At 37.5% G+C, this 20,466-nt stretch overlaps 1 long non-coding RNA gene across 2 annotated transcripts; it reads left to right on the top strand.

Annotated features, from left to right (window-relative positions):
• Positions 1-90: 90 nt before the first annotated feature.
• LOC136287869 (uncharacterized) lies at positions 91-13,618 on the top strand. Of its 2 annotated transcripts, XR_010720403.1 has the most exons (4): positions 91-141; positions 220-334; positions 2,427-2,626; positions 12,110-13,618. It is a non-coding gene; the product is annotated as an uncharacterized lncRNA (long non-coding RNA). The 2 variants fall into 2 exon arrangements; XR_010720402.1 differs by having other exon boundaries at positions 94-334.
• The last annotated feature ends 6,848 nt before the right edge of the window (positions 13,619-20,466 follow it).

Genomic DNA, 20,466 nt, shown 5'->3' with positions numbered 1-20,466 from the left:
GAACGTTGCAGCTGTGGTATATTTAAGATGTCACGTGACTTTTGAGAATAGTTCCCGTGGGTTGTAGACGTTCCTGGGGCTGCCTGAAGAGGATTCAAGAGCTCTTCTCTGAGCAAAAAGAAATTCTCTAGGCTGAGAAAAGTGCATCTTAACAGAGTGCGAAGTGCTGCCCCAGTTATTTTTGCATCTACGTCAGATTTTATTTTTCTTTTTTTCTAGGGGCTTAGAAGCAGTGTTTATTTTATTTGGGGTTATTTTACGAAGAGTCTAAGCTGAGGTGGTCACAACAAGAAAACTTGATGTGAAGTATATGCCTAAAAATATCAGCATGATGGTATGTCTGTAACTGATTGCGCTCTAGAAAGGGTTCAGCTGTGTATGATAATTTCTAATGTCTGTAAGTGATTGCACTCTAGAAAGGGTTCAGCTGTGTATGATAATTTCTAAGGGTTTATCTTCAATTTTTGCCCTTTGTTTTCCCAAAATGTCAGGATTGCTGCACCATAGCTATACTTTATAGAGTGAAGAAACAGAAGAGCTGAGTTTGCAGTACTTTGAGATGCAGTAATCCCCAAAGATAGCTCTTATATTAAAGTCTGTATAATATATGTTTAAATTGGTATTGTAGCTACTTGGACTAACCCTGAAATTTGCAGGATGTCTTAATTTGATTTTGCAGGGAAACCATCATTTTTTTCAGGGTCAAGTATTTGTAAGAGCTACTTGGAACAAAGGTTATACGGGTCTATCACTGATAGAACTGCAATTTCATGTTTTTGGATAAAATGTCTAGTTTATCTATGTTACTTTTGCTTGGTATCAGATGATCAGATTTTACGTCCATAGTTTGATTAGGCAGAGTTGTGTAAGAATGGGCTTCATTAGCCTATTTAGAGAGGGAAGATAAAACCAGGTCTTTTAAAGAAGTTATATTCTTGCAAGACTGGAACCTCAGATTGAAATCTAGAACCCAAGGTTCTATATTGTGCTAGCCTTCTCTATATCGTGAGGAAAAAATATTGCCTAAGACTGGAAATTTCAGAAGCCTCAGTTACTATATAAGGAACAGTCTAGAACTTCTGAGTACAAAACACTACAGCAGGCTGTGGGGTATGGTTATGTTTTTCTGGTAATTGAGGCTGAAGTCAGTCCTATAGGCAGAGTGCTGCCACTGCTTTTTTAAAGGCAGAGACACCTACATTTTTTTCCTGCTTAAATTACTGTGGTGATGGCAGCTGTAATATAATGACCTTCTGGTTGGAGTGCTCAGAAATGTATTCTTGCAGCCTGAGCCAGTTTTAAAAATCGGTACCATTTCCCTGCAGAGTGCCTTAACCATGGACAGTTACTCATGGTGGAACACAGTGTGTCCTGCTTGCCTGAGGTTGTGCTGGGATGTAGGATGGGGATCTGAGGGGACAGGAAAACAGAAGTTGCAAACAGACAATCTGTCAGGGGTGGCAGGATGCTGGAGCTTTCTTGCATTTTTCTGAAAGGAGAGAAGAATTTTTTTTTTCTGATTATGAGTTTGTTCTAAAATTTATTTGAAATTTAATAATTAGAGCCAGTGAAAGGATTTGTCTTTCATAACAAAGGAGTGGGGGTGGTGGTGTTTGATACATTTTGCTCAGGAGTTGTATGTTTTTTGGGGTTTTTTTCCCCCAGACTTGATATCCACATTGGAAAGTGTCAACTATGCATAAAACACTGCCAGATCTCAGAAATTAGATCCTTCAATAACATTTTAGCCATGAAGAGTCACTATAGGTCATTGGAAGCAATCAGGAAGCATGTAATAGCCCAAAGCAGAAATCAGTGTTGCAATATCCCAGAACATCCTTATCAAATACTTCAGCAAACTTGCAAAACCTACTCAGTGTTTACATTTGAATTGCAGATGTTTTAAAATGCTGCTGAAACTACACAATCCGTATTGATTAGTACTAGATCTCGGGGTTTTCCCAGCATTGTGTACTATGAAGGTAATATGGCTAACTCTGAGTTTTTCATCTTTTTCACTTTCTTGAACTTTAAAAATTTTCTGTTGTTGTTATTCCCAGTGTTTTCCTTCCTTGTCATTATTGTGAGGAACTCATTGAATATTTTTGCTGTTTTATCCAGTATGGAAGGTTAATGGACTCTAGTAAGTTATTTTTATGTTTCTCTGACAAAAAATAATTACAATTGCAAAATACTTTTTTTCATGTGAGGCTTTATTCTCTTGAAAAATCTTGACTAAGACAAAACCCCAAAAGTGAACCTCGGGTTGTGCATTATCTATATCAGACTGCTGAACAAGATGTGTTCCAAAATATCAGTGTCTACTCAGAAGTGTTTTCTTATCAGGACAATTCTGCTGTGACTCTGTATTTGCTTTAAAATAGCTAATGAAAACCTAAAATTAAAAAAGTCTTCTGTTCTCACAGGCGGATGAAGTGTAGCACAAAGGAAATACAAGTTTTCTTCAGAATATCATAAATGAAGCTCTGCTGCCAGCTGCCTGCCAGAACGTAGAACATAGTGCAGTTGTGAGTGAGCACCTTGTTGAACTCAGATAATATCTGATCACCATTCTGGCTAACTTCCAACATCTAGGAAAACTGGTTTTGAGGGCAGGAACCATAAGGTAAGTTTTTACCCCTTGTAAAAACTGAGGGGTATACTGAAAAATAGTACCCAAAGGGTGGGTTTTGGGGAATATTGACATTCATCGTCCAGTCTAAACACCAAAAGTAGTCTGTAGACTTCTTAAATTGTTCTTTTTAGGTGGTAAATTTGTTTGCTTTGATCGGTAATAAAATGGCAGATAAATGTTGCAAACCATAAAAAAGGAGAAGAAAAATTATCAGCGTCTTCTCTTCTGTTAGAGTTTTGTTTTAAGACTCAGTCCTACTGAATTCCATTCAGTGAGGAAAAAAAACCCAAAATCAGGTAACCACGTGTCTTCAAGGAGGGCAGGAGGCACAAACTACAAGAGGTTGAGCATATCTCCTCAGTGTAGAAATAGAAGAGGGTTTAGGTCTTCATCTTCTCCATAATGATTCCCTCTTGGGTGACTAAATAGCTGAACATTCATGGAGCTGGTTCTGTGTGCTGACTGGAAGGAATACCATTTGCAGCACCCGACCTTTACAAAGAATTATGTAATGATCATAATTGCTTTCATTCCACATGGCGAGAGAAGAATTAAATGACACCAATATCCTACTTTTAAATCCCAGCAACTATTCTGGGATCTGTCCTTAGTTTTGCTAAGATTGTTTCTGAATATTAATATCAAAGTTGTTTTTAAAATAGACAATTTACACTTCCTCGTTTTTAGGAAGGCCAGTTTGTCATTACAAAGTGTTTTGAAACTGTCTCCTATAGGATTGGGTTAGTTCATGACATGCTAAAGTGTATGAGAAGAGGAAACACTTCATGCCTCAGTTCCAACCCTCTCAGCTTGATTCTTGTGCAAACCTGCAAATACATGAGTGATTTCTGATTGCCAGACATATATTTTATTGTATATAATCATTTGCTTTTCTAAAAGGCACTGCAGCATTCCTTGTCATAGCATTTATGTTTGTCTTTTAAATAAAGAGCTTTGAAAGGTATGATGTAGGTAATGCAGTGAGTGTTGACAGCAGAAATTAATGACATTTCAGTGTTCAGGAAGTGAAGGCACCTCTGCCTAAGATAAATCTCACAATAAATGGGTTGTTTTAACCAGATCACCCCAGGTTAATTGTTTAAACAATGTCATTTATGGTTAGAAATTAGGGATATAAAAATAATCACATTGTTCTATTATGTTTTTCTGGGAAAATCAGTGTCTCTTCTGAAACATTCATATAACAAGATCTGTATAACACTTTTTTTTTTCCTGAAGTCAGTCTGAAAGTTTTGCTCTTTCTTTGTAGTAGTCAACAAACTCGAAAAAAACAAGAGGACTCAAAACAGTCATCTCAAAACAAAAGCTTGTGCTCGTTTTCCTACTTTGTCATTGAAAGTGGGTCCTTGATATGTTCTTAGTTTGTGTTTCTGTTAAGCTGAGCAATTGCCACGAGGTGGCAGGAGCAGCCACAAGTTCAGCGGGATGCTTGGAAATACACTTGCGTTCCCTCGGTAGAAGGAAGGAGCACATGAATGATCAATTCAGGGTGACCTACAATGAAATATGAGGGTGCATGTGCTGAAGAGTTTCACCAGAAGAGTCATCACATTTATCATACGGTCTGAAGCCACTTTCAGTGTTTTCGCATAACTTAAAGTAATTCTTGAAATATTTTCAATCTATTTGCAGCACCTATTTACTCAATACACGGTTAAAATTTCATTTCAGATAGTCTACTAAATCACAGGTCAAATTTTACCAAGTCCACATCATTTCACCCTTCTGTCACGGGCAGGGCTTCGAGTACTTATTGTTGCTTCTTAAAATAGACATTGCACATTTCAGTGACAGTAAGTTTCAGAGCAGAGTGCCCTTTATGTCAGAAGATGTGTCCATTTTACAGATGAAAGAACAAAGTGAGAGTTGTTAAATAGTGGAATAAAGTAAAAGGTAGAATTTCTGTTAGTAGGAGCCTTCCAAAATAGGTGAGTTTTGCCATGCAGATTATACCGCACCAGCACTGCTTTGCAGATACAAACCCATATTAGTGGTGAGATTGAGTTTCTCTGCTGTGCAGTTTGTATGGATGGGTCTGTGGGATAAGTTCACATCACTCTGTCATCTAAAACATCATTTAGGTCCATAGTGCAGGGTTGTGCTTAAGAAAATCCTGCACCACAGTTTTACCCTGGTACCTGTGTCTGCTGTGCGGGACAACAGCAGTTCCTGTGACGCAATCAGAGCACATCTGCAAAGTTAAATGAGTGATGCTGGCGACCCAATATCCAAGTAGACAGGTTTGAAGAGAGAGAAGAATATTTAAGACTAGCTGTAGTGTAGTTACATGGCCTGGATGTCTGCTAGCATTTGAGACACTTTCATTCCAAAGAATTTGTGTGCTGCAGAGTGGCAGTGCTGACCGAAACGGGATAAATGGGGATGGTAGGCAGATTCACCTCCTGTTCTGAACTAAAACTAATGTAAAAGCACCTCAGAGGGAAGCTTATATTTAGGTACTCCGTGGGTAAATTCCCATTTCTTCAGCGTGGCAGAGCAGGAGTAGGGCTCATAGAGTTATAGAATGATCATAAAGGAAAAGTAGTAACCATCTTCAAATTATAACTATGGTAATTTCAATTATTTAAGTCCATTTTGTTTAGCAAATACTATATTTGTAGATCTATAGATCAAAAAGCTTGGTTGTTTAGTAGGAGCTGAGAGATGGAAACAAAACCTGCTAAATCATTTAACTGTCTCTGAAGAGACAAACTGAACAATCTCACAGGTTTTTAACATTATTCCTTTCTATGGTTCATACCAGTTAATTAACTTCTGGCCCCAAACCTACAAGCTGTAGATGAAGAAAAAGCCACAGCCTCTTGCAGACCTTAATGAATACTCTGGGTATCTGTGCAGGTACACATTTTGGATTCTGCAGATCTGACAGCACATGAGTAGTCTTAATTCATACTCCCTTAAAATCTTATTAAATCTATTTATGAATTTTAGACATTCAAGTAAAGATCAAACGTACCACCCTCTTAAGAAAAGAATATTTTTTTTCTCAGGAAACTGTCTGTGCGTCTGTGCATCTGTGCACTGGACACATAATGTTTAAGGAATGTAGTCTTACCTGGAATCTCTATGCAGTTTTCATTTAAATGTAAAAACATAAGTCAGAAAAGAAAAAGGCTCTGGTATCTTAAGTTTTTCCATCTCACAGTGCAGGTCTATAATCTTATAATCTGTAAAAAGCCTTTCTGTTTAGGAATGTTGAACATCTCCATTTCCTACTATAGCAGGGTTCAGAACTTGTTAGATTTAGAACCATGGTTTAAGCTAGTCCAGTATTAGCTTTTTCTCAAAGCCCTTACAATGTTAGACTGCAACGTTAATCATTATATCCAGCTTGTTAAATATTTTTTATCTTGTCTCTGTTTACAAACAGAATGAGTTCTCTAAAACTCTTTTCTGATATTTATCATTGGTCATTTGTATGAAATCTGAAATAATAGTGCAAACAATAGGATCATGGAATGGTTTGTGTTGGAAGGGACCTTAAAGATCACAGAATCATAGGATAGATTGGGTTGAAAGGGACCTTTAGAGGTCACCTAGTCCAACCCCCCTGCAATAAACAAGGACATCTTCAGCTAGATCAGGTTGCTCAGAGCCCTGTCCATTATGACCTTGATTGTTTACAGGGGTAGGGCATCCACAGTTTATCTGGGCAACCTGTTCCAGTGCCTCACCACCCTCATAGTAATGGGTTTCTTCCTTATATCTGATCTAGGCCTTCTGTCTTTCAGTTCAAAGCTCTTAACCCTTGTTCTGTCACAACAAGCCCTGCTGAAAAGTTTGTCCTCCTCATTCTCACAGGCCCTGTTCAAGTATACAATAAGGAAGGCCACAATAGGGTTTCCCCAATGCTTTCTCTTCTCCAACTCTCAACTCTCCCGGCCTGTCTCCAGAGCAGAGGTGCTTCACCCCTGTGATCATCTTTGTGGCCTCCTCTGTACTCACTTCAACAGTTCTGCATCCTTCTTATGTTAAGGGTCTCAGAACCAAATGCAGGATTACAGGTGGGGTCTCATGAGAGTGAATTGTTTCCCTGAAGAGGCCAAAGTCTGCTCTCCTGAAATCCAGGGTGCTGAGTTTGCTGAGCACCTTCTTCACTGCCCTAAGACGCTCGAATTCTACCATTTTTTGGTCACTGCAGCCTTGAGCTTCACGTTTCTCACCATCTCTCCTTGTTGGTGAAAATGACACCCAGAACAGCACCTCTCCTTGCTGGCTCCTCTGTCACATGGAGAAGGAAGTTGTCATCAATGAATTTTAGGAACCCCCTGGATTGCTTAAGCCCTGCTGGCTGTCCTTCCAGCAGATAATGTGGTGGTTGAAGTCCTCTGTGAGGGCCAGGGTTTGTGAATGTGAAGCTGCTCCTGTCTGTAGAGTACCCTATCCACTCACTCTTCCTGGTCAAGTGGCCTGTAGCAGACCCCCACTATAACGTCACCTGTCCCTGCCCTCCCTCTAATCCTGACTCCTGAGTTCTTGGAGCCTCATCTGAGGCTCATGGCTGAGCTCTGTGCACTCTAGCTGGTCATTGGCATAGAGGGTGACAGTCCCTCCTCACATCCCCTGCCTGTCTCCTTCCTGAAGAGCCTGTATCCTTCCATTCCAACACTTCAGTCCCAGGACCTACTGTGTCTCCATGATGCCAGTGAGGTCATGTAGCTGTGTTTATATCTCTAACTCCTCCTGTCCTATGTGCATTTTCATAGAGGTCTTTAAAATGAGACCCTGGAGAGGCAGATTAACTGGCTTGAGTGGCAGGAATTCCTTTGTGATGCTCTTCTGCTGTCCTGTGATTCCTCTCCAGCCTCTTGGCATCTCTTGTTGTCACTGGCATTGACTAGTAGGAATGGAATGGATTGAGGTTCCCCTTTCCCAGCAACTCTCAGCAATGTTCATGACAATATACACTTCCTTTTCATGCTTCCAGCACAACCTGCTCTTTCATATTAGCCTGTGAGATGTTCATATGTGTGTGTGTGGACTTTAGCACTAGTTCTCTTTTTAATTATCAAATCCAACCTTCAGATAGGTAGAGGAAGTGTGTACTGAGATACCTGCATACATATTTTCATCCATTTAGAAGTAGATTTTAAGTTAAAACATCTTAAAACTGTTTTGAGTTTAGGGTTTTTCCTGGTAAATTTTAGTTATTTATAACACGTATAGTAAAGAATGTTTCTCTACTATGGTCTTTCAGACAATATACTGGATAAGTATGATATACTACAGCAATTTTAATTACTGCAGGGTGCTGATCCATCCTTGGAATGGAAGTACAGGATTTTGTCATCACATGTATTAAAGGGAAAAAGACTGGCTGAAAATCACACCAGCCCTGGGAGAAAATTTTGTCCTTATTTAAGTCCATGGCAAAACTCCCACTGAATTCACTGCGGCAAGGATTTCACTCCATATATTTAAACAAGAAAAGTATTACATGTGTTACTAATACTGCATGGATAGTAAAAAGCAGACAGATTTTCAGTGTCTGTCTGTCTCTTCATTGTTTGTGCTGCAGATGGATTTTGATTCTCAAGTCCCCAGGGCAAAAAATGTTTTCACTGGGCGTCTGCTTGCACAGGCAGACTTACACAAGGGCATCCATGTGCCTGTCAGCATTTCATTGAAATTTTCAGCTGTGAATTTGTTTGTAGGATCAACACTCCAAAGATGATAGTGCCAGAGTTGAAAGACAGAATGTATTCAGTAGCATGATTTTTCTTTGGAAACTTACTCCTGCTTGACCCAGGGCTTGGCCACATCCCGAAGATTATGTAAGTTGCACCTCCCGATCCAGGTTTTGTGCTAAGCTCTTTTCCCGGCATTCAGTCTACTCCTAAGTTTTCCCTTCTCTGTCATGTAAAGTGGTATTTCTGGGCAGGTGGAGATTTCTGCTTCAAATACTTTACTTTTCCTTGCAGTCTAAGCCATGTAAAACACGTTCAGGCCTTGTACACAGTAAGTTTCTGGTACCAGCTCAACTGCCTGAGTGCAAAACCGAGTCCCCTTATGCTCCACATAGACATGCGGCGAGGGTTACCTAAAAAAGGCTGAACGAATGTTGTTCCAAATATTACCCCATGGATTTCCATATTAACTCTTAAAACAATACTTTTTTTTTTCTGTATAGATTTCTTTATACAGTAACTGGGAATGTTCTAAACTAAGAAGTCATAAGGAATTACTGGGTATTGTTAACAAAGTGTTTCACTTGTAGGTTAAGAACAGATTCCAAATACTGAGGCAGCCACTCATCCTCAAAATGAGTGCGATTCCAAGGTTCAGTCCACAGCTCATGTACAACCCCTGTGCGTACAAAATTAAGCTACTCTCTAATTCCCTCATGGTGCTGAACATATAATTTTGAAATCCTTCACATGCTGAGACCAGTATTTAAGATGGCCAGTATGGTCTTAAGTAGTAAATTATGATGATCTGCTAAGGTTGCTACTGCTGTATCCATGGCATATGGAAGTAAATATGAGCTCAATAAAAGAAACTTCATTTACAGACTACATTTATAGTCTCTTGAGGTTTTTTCAGTCTTCCTGTATGAAGAAAATACAGTACTGATAATGAATGCTTCTGGAAATAAGGGCATGGCATGGAAAAGGAACCTCCTGATGTATCAAATCTAGTCCATTGCTTTCACCCAGCTGTCTTACACATGACTCAGTTCTTACTTGACAGGCTTCATATGAAATTTATTTGGTTTGGTTTTTTTCCTTCTGCTGTTTTCCTTGAAATGTTCAGATATGAATGGGTTTTTTGGTGTGAAATAAAATATCTTTACCCTACCTGATATTTGCATGTATGGAACAACAAAATTCAATTTTGCTTAAAACACAGAAAATAAAGTTAAATTAATTTCATTTTCTTATAAATTAAAGGAAATTCATGCTTTTATAGCACCATTAAAAAACCTACCTCCATCAGAGAGAAAATATAATAATATTTATAATTTTCATATATATTTTCTGTCTGGATTTTAGGTGAGGTTTTTGAGAAGTTGTCCTTTGCTATGTTTGATTGCAATACATTTTCAGCTTTATTAAGAGTTTACAGTTAATAGAAGCTACATTATATTTTTTTCTTAGTGCATTAGTAAATTAGCAACAAAGTAATGATACTTAATCTGTGTAAGGAAAAGCCAGGTCTGTGTTTATTACAAGTGGAGATTTTCAGGTCTCGCTGCATCAAGTTATTGTTGATGCCTGCTGTGTCACTTGATGGTTTTGAGAATGAATGGAATACTGCAATGCTGTTGTGGATACCTTAAGACCACAGATTAAAAATGTTTTATATTTAATGAGAATCTTACTCATATGTGTATCTTAAGCACTACAATAATCCTGAATATTTTATTTCTCAAATACTGCTACAGTGAAACTGAGAATCTGCCTTCATTTCATCTGGAAATGGCACAGAGTGCTTTTTCTAGATATTTCATTGGACAAACTACATTGTCATTTCTGTAATGGAAAAGGAGGGTTATTGAAAATGGTAGTTTCTCATTCTCCCTGCAATTTTTTTTTTTTTTTCTGTGGGATAATGGAACTGGAAAAGGTAGGAGGAGCTTGAGGGTCACATTCATTCAAATGGTCATAGCAGTTCATGGAACTGAATAGTTTTCTTTCATGTGCTCTGTGTCAGGGTGATCTTTCAGCTGAACAGGTCAGTGTGGTCTGAAATTGAGCATTATCTGTTGATCTGAGCCCTGAAGTGTTTGCTTTGCCTAAATCTTATCATTCTCCATGTCTGTCCATCTCCACCATCCTCCACTTAAAGAATTGCACAATGCGCAATACCTCCAAAAGGTCTTATCAGGAATCTTTTGTATCAAGAACAGTTAAGTCCTAAAAGGCAGAAAAAATTAGTAATTGACAAAATAGCATTATCAAATAACTGTATGCCTCTGGGAGCACATCCAGCAAAATAAAAATCAGAATATAAATACGTATTGAACATAAGCAAGTTTATGAGCACAGTAGCTTTGAACTGGCTACCATGGGTAAACAGGAAAGAGATGATTGCACAGACTTCTCCAGAGATTGTGCAAATGCATGGGGGATCTGAGGCACATGCTTTAGTTCCTCTCCTACTCTGACATCATCTTCAAATTGTGTATTTCGTGCTTCCTTTGACCATTCTCCCCTGCAGTCACACGTTCAGTTGCAGTGTCAACACACACAGAGAAAAGCTGCTGAGAAATATTGTTTTGAAGATTTATGTATCTCTTAACAGTCTTGGCATTTTGGGGACTTCCCCACCCCTCCCACCCTGAAAAAAACAAAACAAAACATAAATTGGAGCAATTTGGGAGCAGTTAATTTATTAAATTACCTCATCTCTTAAAGCTGAAAATCAGACACAGGAATAAACATAACTTTTCTTCAAAATCTAGAACTTTCTAGGAACTTCAACAGACTGGGGATATTTTCTGCTAAATAAAATAAAAATATCATTATTAGGAAATTTTTTCCAACTTTAAATTTTCAATGAATGGTAATTAACAGCTCTGAACTTCTGACACTCTTTCAGAACTCTGTCCTGATCTGCCTTTCTCCTTGCTTGGAGACACAGAAATTTTTGGTCCAAAATTACCATAATGCATGCAATACACTGACACTGGTTTTGAAGTTGCATAGAACTTTGCTACTTAACGGGTGTTGGGGTTGCACAGACTTTCCATATTTCTCCCTTAAGCAAATAAATCCTGTCTATTTTGCACCTTAAATGCCCACTTGTCTTTATGATATTTTTAAAATTTATTTTACTAAATTAATAAAAAGTTTACTTTTGAAATTATTTCATTTAATTTTTTTAATAAACAGACTAATGTTTGGTCTCTTTAACAGTGCCACATCAAACTTAACATTTATTTATCACATTATTTGCCTTAAAATAAGAAAATTCACATAGTTGGCATTGAAATCACAGAGCTGGAGACAGCCTACTTCTGGTAAATTTATTTTCATTTACAGTTCTAATACATAGCCAAAAACTCAAATTGTACTTAAAGTTGGATTGGAAATCTGACTTGCTAAATAAGGGGTAGGCTGGCAATGTGTTACCAATGGTTCTCTTAAGAGAAGTTCATCTCACAAGGCTTCCATCTTCATGAACTGAGTTGATATTGTGTATCAAAACCTTTATTTCACCCTAAATAAAAAGAAATCCTATACAACTAAAAGCAGGTGATACTTAGAACCGTGTAAAACAGCGCCTGTCTTTTTCTATCAAACTAAAAGCAATTTTGGAGTGGGCAGATCCAATTTCTATGTCTTTGTTTCCAGCTACTTCAGAATTGAGGAAGACTTGATAATGGACATCTCTTAAGTATGCCTGTTCTAGGAAAGTCTTACTGTGTAAGAAATTCATAGCTGTTTGCGAAGTACATATTTATTTGATTATTTTATTCTTTCCTCATAGGAGATGGTGCTGATGTATGCTACTTAGTCTTTTTGCCCAGATGGACTGAGGCCACATCTGAAGAGTATTCTAAAAACTAAAAGACAGTGGGTTGAGAAAAGGGTCCTTGCAAACAAATGAATGGTAAAGATATATTGGTAATTTTCAAGGGAAAAAAAACCCAAACTTTTGCAGATGGACTTCACCAACGGGTCTACAGAAAATAGGCTAAAGAGAAATGATGTTAATACATGTGACTTCTCACATAACCTTTCCCTGGAATCAATAAAATAAGTCACAGTCATGGTAATTTCAGGAAGTAAATCACTGAAGATAAACAGTATAACTGATCCAATGATAAAGCAGAAAAAATGAAGATAGCTCAGTCTGCACAACAGCACCCTAAAACTTGGGAGACTGTCCCTTGAGTGTGGTAAACATGCTGTAACTCTTTGCTAACTCACCCTAGAAAAAGTGCATGTGTAGAAATTTAAAATCCTGAATTTATCTTGAAGACTGCTCTATTGCTAATGATTGTACATTATTACTACAAAATGCTGTTAATTGCATTCATTACCTTCCTGGGCCTTTTTAACCACTAACTTACATTTTTCTTTATTTCTGCATCAGTCATGTATGTATCATCTTTTATCTTACTTTAATTTGATGATTTTTTTTCTCTTTGCTTACACAGAGCATTGGTCTGTCTCTGCTAAAGAATTTCTATAAATTGCAATACGATCCTTGTGGTTTGTCACAACTGGGTATTATGGAGCTAAAAACATATATGTTGCCCTAAAAAATTTACACATTGATATCATGACCCTGACCTTATATATGTGGGCACTCTTTGTTCATGCAATTTATTCAACAAATACGAGATTTCTTGGCCTATATTAATTCCAGGAGTCAGACTAATGAAAAGAACTGAGTTTAATCACAACATCAGGTCTAGGGAAGTTTTTATTCCTTTTTATAGAGAATTCTTAGAACTACATCTGAGATACAGTGCCATGAGGCTCTGAAGTAGAAGAAGCTGACAAACTGAAGAGAGCCTGGAGGAAAGCTGATAACAGGGTTGGGGCTGTGGAGCGTGTGATGTGGGACAGCCGGTTTTGTCCAGCCTTAGGAAAAGAGGACTACACAATGGTCTTGTTGCTGCCTCTGACTACCTCATGGATACATCTCTGAAAAAGTGGAACTGCACACTTCCCAGGGGTGAACAGTGAAAAACTGAAGGAGATAAAGTGCAACAAGAGAAATTCCAGTTACATGCAGGAAAGAAAGTTCAGCATGATCAAATGGTAGCCCAGGTTTCCCAGAGAGATTGTGAAATCTCCAACCATAGAGATTATTCAGAATTCATCTGGATGTGGCCCTAAGAAACCCGCTCAGACTTTGAATTCAGCTGTGTTTAGAGAAATGGTTGGATCAGATAGCAGCCTGATTTCTCTGTCAGCCTAATTTCCTGTGCAATTCTATGATCAAACCAGTAAAGGGGATCGATCTTTCAATGCTTACCCCCCATAATTTTTTAACTTTCCTGTACAAAGTTTGGATTATAGGATTGTTACTACCACAAATCAAGACAAAAGATACATAATGTATCCATAATTGTTAAACCAATTTACCTTAAGAAAATAGGAAAACTAAAATTCAGCTGCAAAAATAGCGCAGAATCCCTCAAAAATATAAAGGAATGATAAAGTTTATGGCGCAAATTTGCATAACATTTCATCTAAGTTGATATCAAATATAAGAAAGAAATGTATTTTGGATGGTCCAGATTCAAAAGATGTAGCTTTTGAAAATATTCTTTGGCTGTCTCAATTAGATGCTTTTCAATTCCTTTAATGTCACAGAAATATCTCTGTATTCTGAAATTATTTTGAAAACATTTCAGAACACAAGGGTATGACTTGGAAATACCTTTTAACCTTAAATACCAGTAACTTCAATATTACTAACAGCATTATTATTTATGTCGGTGCTTTTTAACCAAAATATCCAGTGTGGTGTATTTATGATGTACCTATTAAAATCCTAAGTCCTTCAGGAATTAAATGTTCTTAACTGCCAGTTCCAGGTAGTCATGATAAATGACTTCCTGCCATAGGAATGGATTCTGGAAGAGGAAATAATTTGCTTTTGGCCCTTTCCAGTTGTCTGTAGTTTTGGAAGGGCAGAGCCAAGGTGTTGTTACTCTCTTCTTTCTGTTTATTTCCTTCCTACCTGAGATGAAAGGAATGAGCATGTACTGAATCTGCCCATGTGTAATGCTAGGAAACTGGCACTAGGGAAAAAACAAAACTGAAATCCAGTTAGGTCTGTCATGGTCTTATACATCAGCATATGTCTGAGCCATGAAACAGTGCTGGGCAGAGCCACCACTGTGTCACCAGCTGTCACAAGAAATTAAAGGGAACCTATTCTTTGGAAGTAGAAAGATTTCAGTACCGGTTATTTATAGAGGATGATGGTCTTGCAGTTAATTAGCAACCTTCACAGTGGCAGCTCTGACAACTGAAAAATGAGCATGATAATAATGAGATTTTAATAAGTTTGTACTGGTTCCTGGTAACACTAAGACCATTGTCTGGGAGTGGAGCATGAGTTCTTTTCTGTACTTAGTCAAGAGTGCATTTAAACACCTGTTGATGAGTGTATACTTGCTCATTTGTTTATCTCACTTTTCTGGCTAGAGTTTATAATTCCCTCTGTGTTATTTTTTCCATCTTCTTAGTTTTATCATCCAGTGGAGATTGAGGTGAGATGAGTTCTTGTGATGTCTAGTTCATGTTAGACAATGGAATTGTCCTAGATATACTGGTTCCGATTCAGTTTTATTGAAAATATTCCCAGCACTATCTCCTGGTACTTCCTCTAAGTTACATGGATGTGGAGGTGCCCGGGCAGAGTAGACACTGTGGTTGCAAGTGCAGTGTAGTAGGTTTTTAGCTGAAAATAACTTGGACAAATAGCCTAGTGGTTTTTCTCAGCTGCAAGGCCTGTGCAGTATTTGTGCAGGGAGCGGGAGCCTTATCAGCAGTGCTGACTCCAGTGCCATTTATCAGGATTGTGCATGTAGGTTAAAGCTGGTGTCTGCGGGTGAACGAACTCGAGCCTGAAACCAGTGACTGCCTGTACCTGCTGTTTACCCCAGCCCTTATCAGAGGAGTTATAAAGAAGCTGTTCTACCTGAACTCGTTCGGATTGTAAAGAAGCAGCAAGAAATACCACTTAGCTTTAATTGCTAAGATGCCAGATACCTGAACTTTGCACATAACAAATCTCTGTTGTCTGCAACCTTTGCACGGCACAATAAATATGTCTGCTGCGTGGCACTGAGCTCATGGAGTTAGTAACAGAAAAACAAAGAAATTACTTGAAGTTAGTCATGTAAAATTACACTTAAATGCAGAAGGAAATGCTGTTCTACAGAAAATGTTTGGTCTAATTTGTTGAATAAAGAAATTAATAGAGGAAAAAAAGTTTTTGTCTTTCAGTACTGTTAGTTAATAGCAGCATTATATCAATGTTTGAATTTTACTCAGACACAAAAGTCAAATGTAAATAAACAAAATAAAAGCACCTTTTGCCTAGAAAAACACTTAATATGTGCCAATTGTAATGCTGGACTAATAGACTTTTTGGAAAACTAAAACCAGATAAGTAATTCAAAATGTATTGTATTTGTTTTCACCCGAACTTTTTCTTGTGTTTTTTTCTGGGAAGAGCTGAGAAAATTCATGTGATTTTTCAATAAATATCACCTTTGCATTTTTCACTTCAGTAAAAAGACCTAATTTTATCGTTTTAAGAGCTAGAATTTTAAAGAGAATAGCTCTGGGAAGAGAATTCCTTAAGGCAGCATAGTATAAATGACATAAGTGGGATTGCTTGAAGTAGTGGCATAAATGGAAAACATAGACTGGTGTTTTCATTAGGTGCCTTTATGTATCACAAGATCCTTAAATGCTTTTGTAAACTGGCTGTAGTCATAATTCTCTTTTCTTTGGGTTTCATTGTTTCAGATTAAAAAAAACAGTGCAAGATATTAGCAAATCACTATTCTAAAAAACAAAAACAAAAACAAAAGCCAAAAAAAAAAAAAAGGCATAAATTTCAGAAATATTCATATTTGTTCACATTCCCAGTATTCAAACTTACCTGGTTATTTTTCACATTCATGTTTTACAGGGAGATCGTGTAGAATACTGTTCATGGAAGTGCATTTGCTTTCAAAGGGCACGGAAGAAAAAACACCTTTGGGCGCTTGATATTGAATGCAATTAGGATTTTAAGCAATTGATCTCATTAGAGTTGTTTATATAAATCTTATCTGAGTACCTGCTGTTTTGTGAGTGGTTATTATTTCAGTGAGAACTTAATTTGGTGCCAAAATCCTTTATGTTCCCTGAAGCATCACTGTCCTGGCTTCTCCATTCAGGCTGTTTATGATTTACAAACAAAGCATTTCAACCTCAGCTTCTCTGGGAGGTCAGTTTAACCAGTGGTCTCCCGGCACCTCTAACACACATGGACAGAATTTATTTCAACACAAAGTACAGCAGTCACAGACAGTTTCATCCAAGAGTACAGCTGGAGGAAGCATCAGACTTGTGTATAACAGTCTAGAGAGTTAAACCAACTCTCCAGGAAATGGAAGTTAGAATTTCCAGACTCTCCTCAGTCCATACGTGTTCTATCTGACTTTTCTCAGCTTCCAGGTGGCTGCTCAGCCCGGTGGCTGATAAGCAAAAATATAATGTAAACTAGTCACTACTCCTCCTACTCAATAATTTAGAAGATAAATCTGAAGAAAATTTTTATTTTTTATTTTTAATTTTTTATTTTTTATTTTTATTTTATGATTTTATTTTTATTATTCCGATATTAGGTCTGTAGCATAGCCCAGCATTGCATGCTGTGTCAAAATTCTTACCTAGATAAGTGGTTGAGCAAGCAAAGAATACCAGGCTTAGCTTTGTTTCTTACAAAGGTAGTAGCATTGACAAAAGAAGGCTAACACCATCTTTTCAGTTTCTAAGGAGGTGGTAATAATAGTGATAGCATACTGGCTTTTCGAATTAACCTTGGCTTAAAATACCACTTCCTGAGAAGTGATACTTAATCTTACTTGTTCTTTAGTGGAAAAGACACTGTAGCCCTTTTACTTTCCTAAGTACACAAAATAAAAGCAAAGAAATTAAAAAGAAGCAACCAAAATAAATAAAGAAAAAAAAAAAAAAAAAGAGGAAACAAAGTAGCCAAACCATGAATGGCTAGACTTCCCCAGTGACAGCTGGCAGTGTTTCAGGGGTAAAAGGACAAGACACTTCTTTTGGCTATAATTCTGGCTATCTCTGGCTACAATGAGGAAGAGACAGGGGAATGAGAAGTGGGTTGTGATGCAGGTAGGTACACTAAAGAGGAATAAATCACTTGAGATTATCTGAAGATGCAACTACATTCATGTCTTAGTTTGGAGCAGCACGTGTTCCTAAAGGAAGCTTCCCCCTTTTTCTGCTTTGATTCACATCAGAGCTGTCTTGGAGTGCACAAACTGGACTCCTTTGAAATGAGATTAAGGCAGGAGTGTACCTTAAGATCTTCAGTCCTTGCTTGCATTGTCTGTGGGACCAGATCAAAACTGGTCTGAAGTCTGCAGAATGTTCCTGCTATGGTTAGAGGCCTCAGCATGGGCAGTTCTGGTCTGCATGGTAACTCCAATATACAGCACTTACAGGTGAAGGAGTAGAATGATAAATGCCCAGGAAGAAAGTACATCTTTCTAATGTCTATAATTGAATCTCAAGAGATTTGCCAGATCAGTGTCCAAGAACAGGAGGCTGAATAGGATCAGTTAATCTCACAGGGATTTTTCTGCTTTTGTATTAGGCACCACATAAGCCTGTGCCTCCTTATTATCAATGTGTGGCAAAGCCAAAGTTCAGTTCCAAAAGAGTACCATTTTTCAAGATCAATATGAAGTTCTTTATTTCCTTAGTATTTGTTGTGCCCTCACATAATATTTTTTCCTGGTAGGAATGTGTTGACCATTTTTTTCTATTTATGCAACTTTTAGGAGTAGTAGATATAAAGTGCAGATAGAGCAAAAGAATTGCAATCAAACTGTTGTGCACTTAAGAAATCCCTGACCAAAATACTGTATATATTAAAATAAAAATACTAAATATTCACTCAAGTGTTCAGCTTTTAGCTCAGATAAAGACTTAATATATTCTGGCTTCAGAAGTTATTTCATGTCAGCTAAGCTGATCTTGCTGTTGACATACATATGCTTAACCCTATGGAGATGTGAACTTAACCTGACACTGAGATGCATTTGCTGCAAGCTGGGAGTGAGCACATGGAGAATTAATTTGGTAACTTGGCTTTTCAACTAAACCTTCATTCTATTCCTAGTGGATAAGCATTCAGACATATGAAAAAACCCTACAGCCATGTACCTTGCATATTATTTCTTTTCTTTAAGGTAATAGGGATTTATATGCTTTATGATTCACTATAGAGCAGTGGGAATGGTTCATGACCTAAACTATATTAAGCTGCAAGCCCTAAGATTTCAAATCATGTAAACTATTTCTGCAATTTATGTTTAACAGACAATACTTCCTTTACACCTCTTTGTAGATAGAATACTGTAGTACTCACTGGCACTCATAGAAACAAATGGTTAATGGTGAGGATAGCAAAATGAGCTTTGTAGAAACAGTGGTCACCAAATGAATGTTTAACTAAAATAAATTTGCCCTAGATTTCTTTGGCAAAATAACCAGGACACTGAAAAACACACAGAAGTTTTCCCAGCACTTTTCATATTCCCTTTTCATGGAAAACAATCGTTTAAAATTTATGAAAAAAAGCTCCAGTCTCAAAACACTTTGCCTTTCTATTAGTATGTTTTAATGAGAAATTCTTCTTAAATCTGTAGAGGGTTTTCTAGGAAAAGTTTTCTGTGTTTAGAAAGTATTTAAAAACTCATAAAAACATGGTGAATCTCAGTTTAAAAGATACGAGTTCAGTGTTTTGCTTTGGGTTTTGTGGTGGAGTTTTTTTATTTTATTTTGTGGGGTTTTTTTGGGGTTTTGTGGGGGTTTTGTTTCTTTGTTTGTTTGTTTTGTAGTGCATCTTTAAATATTCGTGGCTTCTGTGTAGTGTTTTAAGGGAGCAGAAATGCAAACCCACCACTGGGTGGGTCCATGGCAACATGGCACGTAACTTCTTTTAGCCAGAGGATTCTAGGAGAGCTGTAATCCCAATAGACCCTGACTGTAACTTTGGGCCAAAAACTGTATTTCAGTAGCCTTTACCTGCTGTCACCTATTCGGTTTGAGAGTCTCAATCTGAGCATGTTCTGTGCCAACCCTTGTCCAAGTCAGAGATCTATGAGTGTGCTGATAATACAAAGACAGAGCAACTGGGATTTCTTGGCTTAAACTCTTCCCTTGGCAGATTTTTTTTAATGGATAAGTAATGAAATCTTACAGGCCTGAAAGGTTCTTGAAGGCCCTTCCTAAGGCGAGCTCTATTGGTCTCTGTGAACAAAAGCTCAACGGATGAAATCCTGGCTCTCTTGTAGTTGATGGCAAAACTCCCATTGACTTCAATGGGGATAGGATTTCTTCCAAAGTGCACAGAGTATTCCCAAGTCAAAATGTAAGCACACCAGCTTATTAATAAATGCACAATAACACAGCAAGCCAAAGGCAGTATAAATACTTACATGGAGTCTGATTCAGTTTAAATGCCAATAACAGACTTACTTTTGGAATCTGTGAAGGATCCAGATGCCACAGCTAAGATCTCTCACGTTCAGACATCTGGATTCACTGATTGCTATTCAAAAGGAAATAATTAATAAAGAAAAAGTGGCAGTGTGGTGCTATATATCTAATGGCACAGGACTTTATAGAGATTATGAGCTATTTTCTAAAGTTTAAGTGAGAACTGGATTCCTTTTCTACAGTCCTTACTCTACCTTTTTCCAAGGGAAAGTGAAAAATAACAACTGGAGTTAGCTGAGTGCTTATGAAAATGCCAAAGTTTTAAAATTTCAGTTTAGAAATATGAGAGAATATGAGGATTTTAATTAATATGTTTTCCATTTTATAGATATCTCTACAAATTAGCTGGCATTTGTGTCTGTGTTTGAGTTAGAGGTAAGTATCCCACTATGAACTGCTTTATACAAAAAAATCCCAAATCATATGGTTTGGGTACATCTTTCCTGTATGGAGTTAACTGAGTCTGAGGGCAGTGGTCTGTTCATTTTCTCTCTGCTTCAAAAGATCATATCTGCTAATTAACTTGATGCAAATGAGAATTTTTTTTATACAATATACAATTTTCAA

This window comes from Chamaea fasciata, unplaced genomic scaffold (assembly GCF_029207755.1).
Source record: "Chamaea fasciata isolate MVZ Bird 193981 ecotype frontalis unplaced genomic scaffold, bChaFas1.0.hap1 SCAF_3, whole genome shotgun sequence".
Lineage (NCBI taxonomy): Eukaryota > Metazoa > Chordata > Aves > Passeriformes > Sylviidae > Chamaea > Chamaea fasciata.
This window is presented reverse-complemented; position numbering and strand designations above follow the sequence as displayed.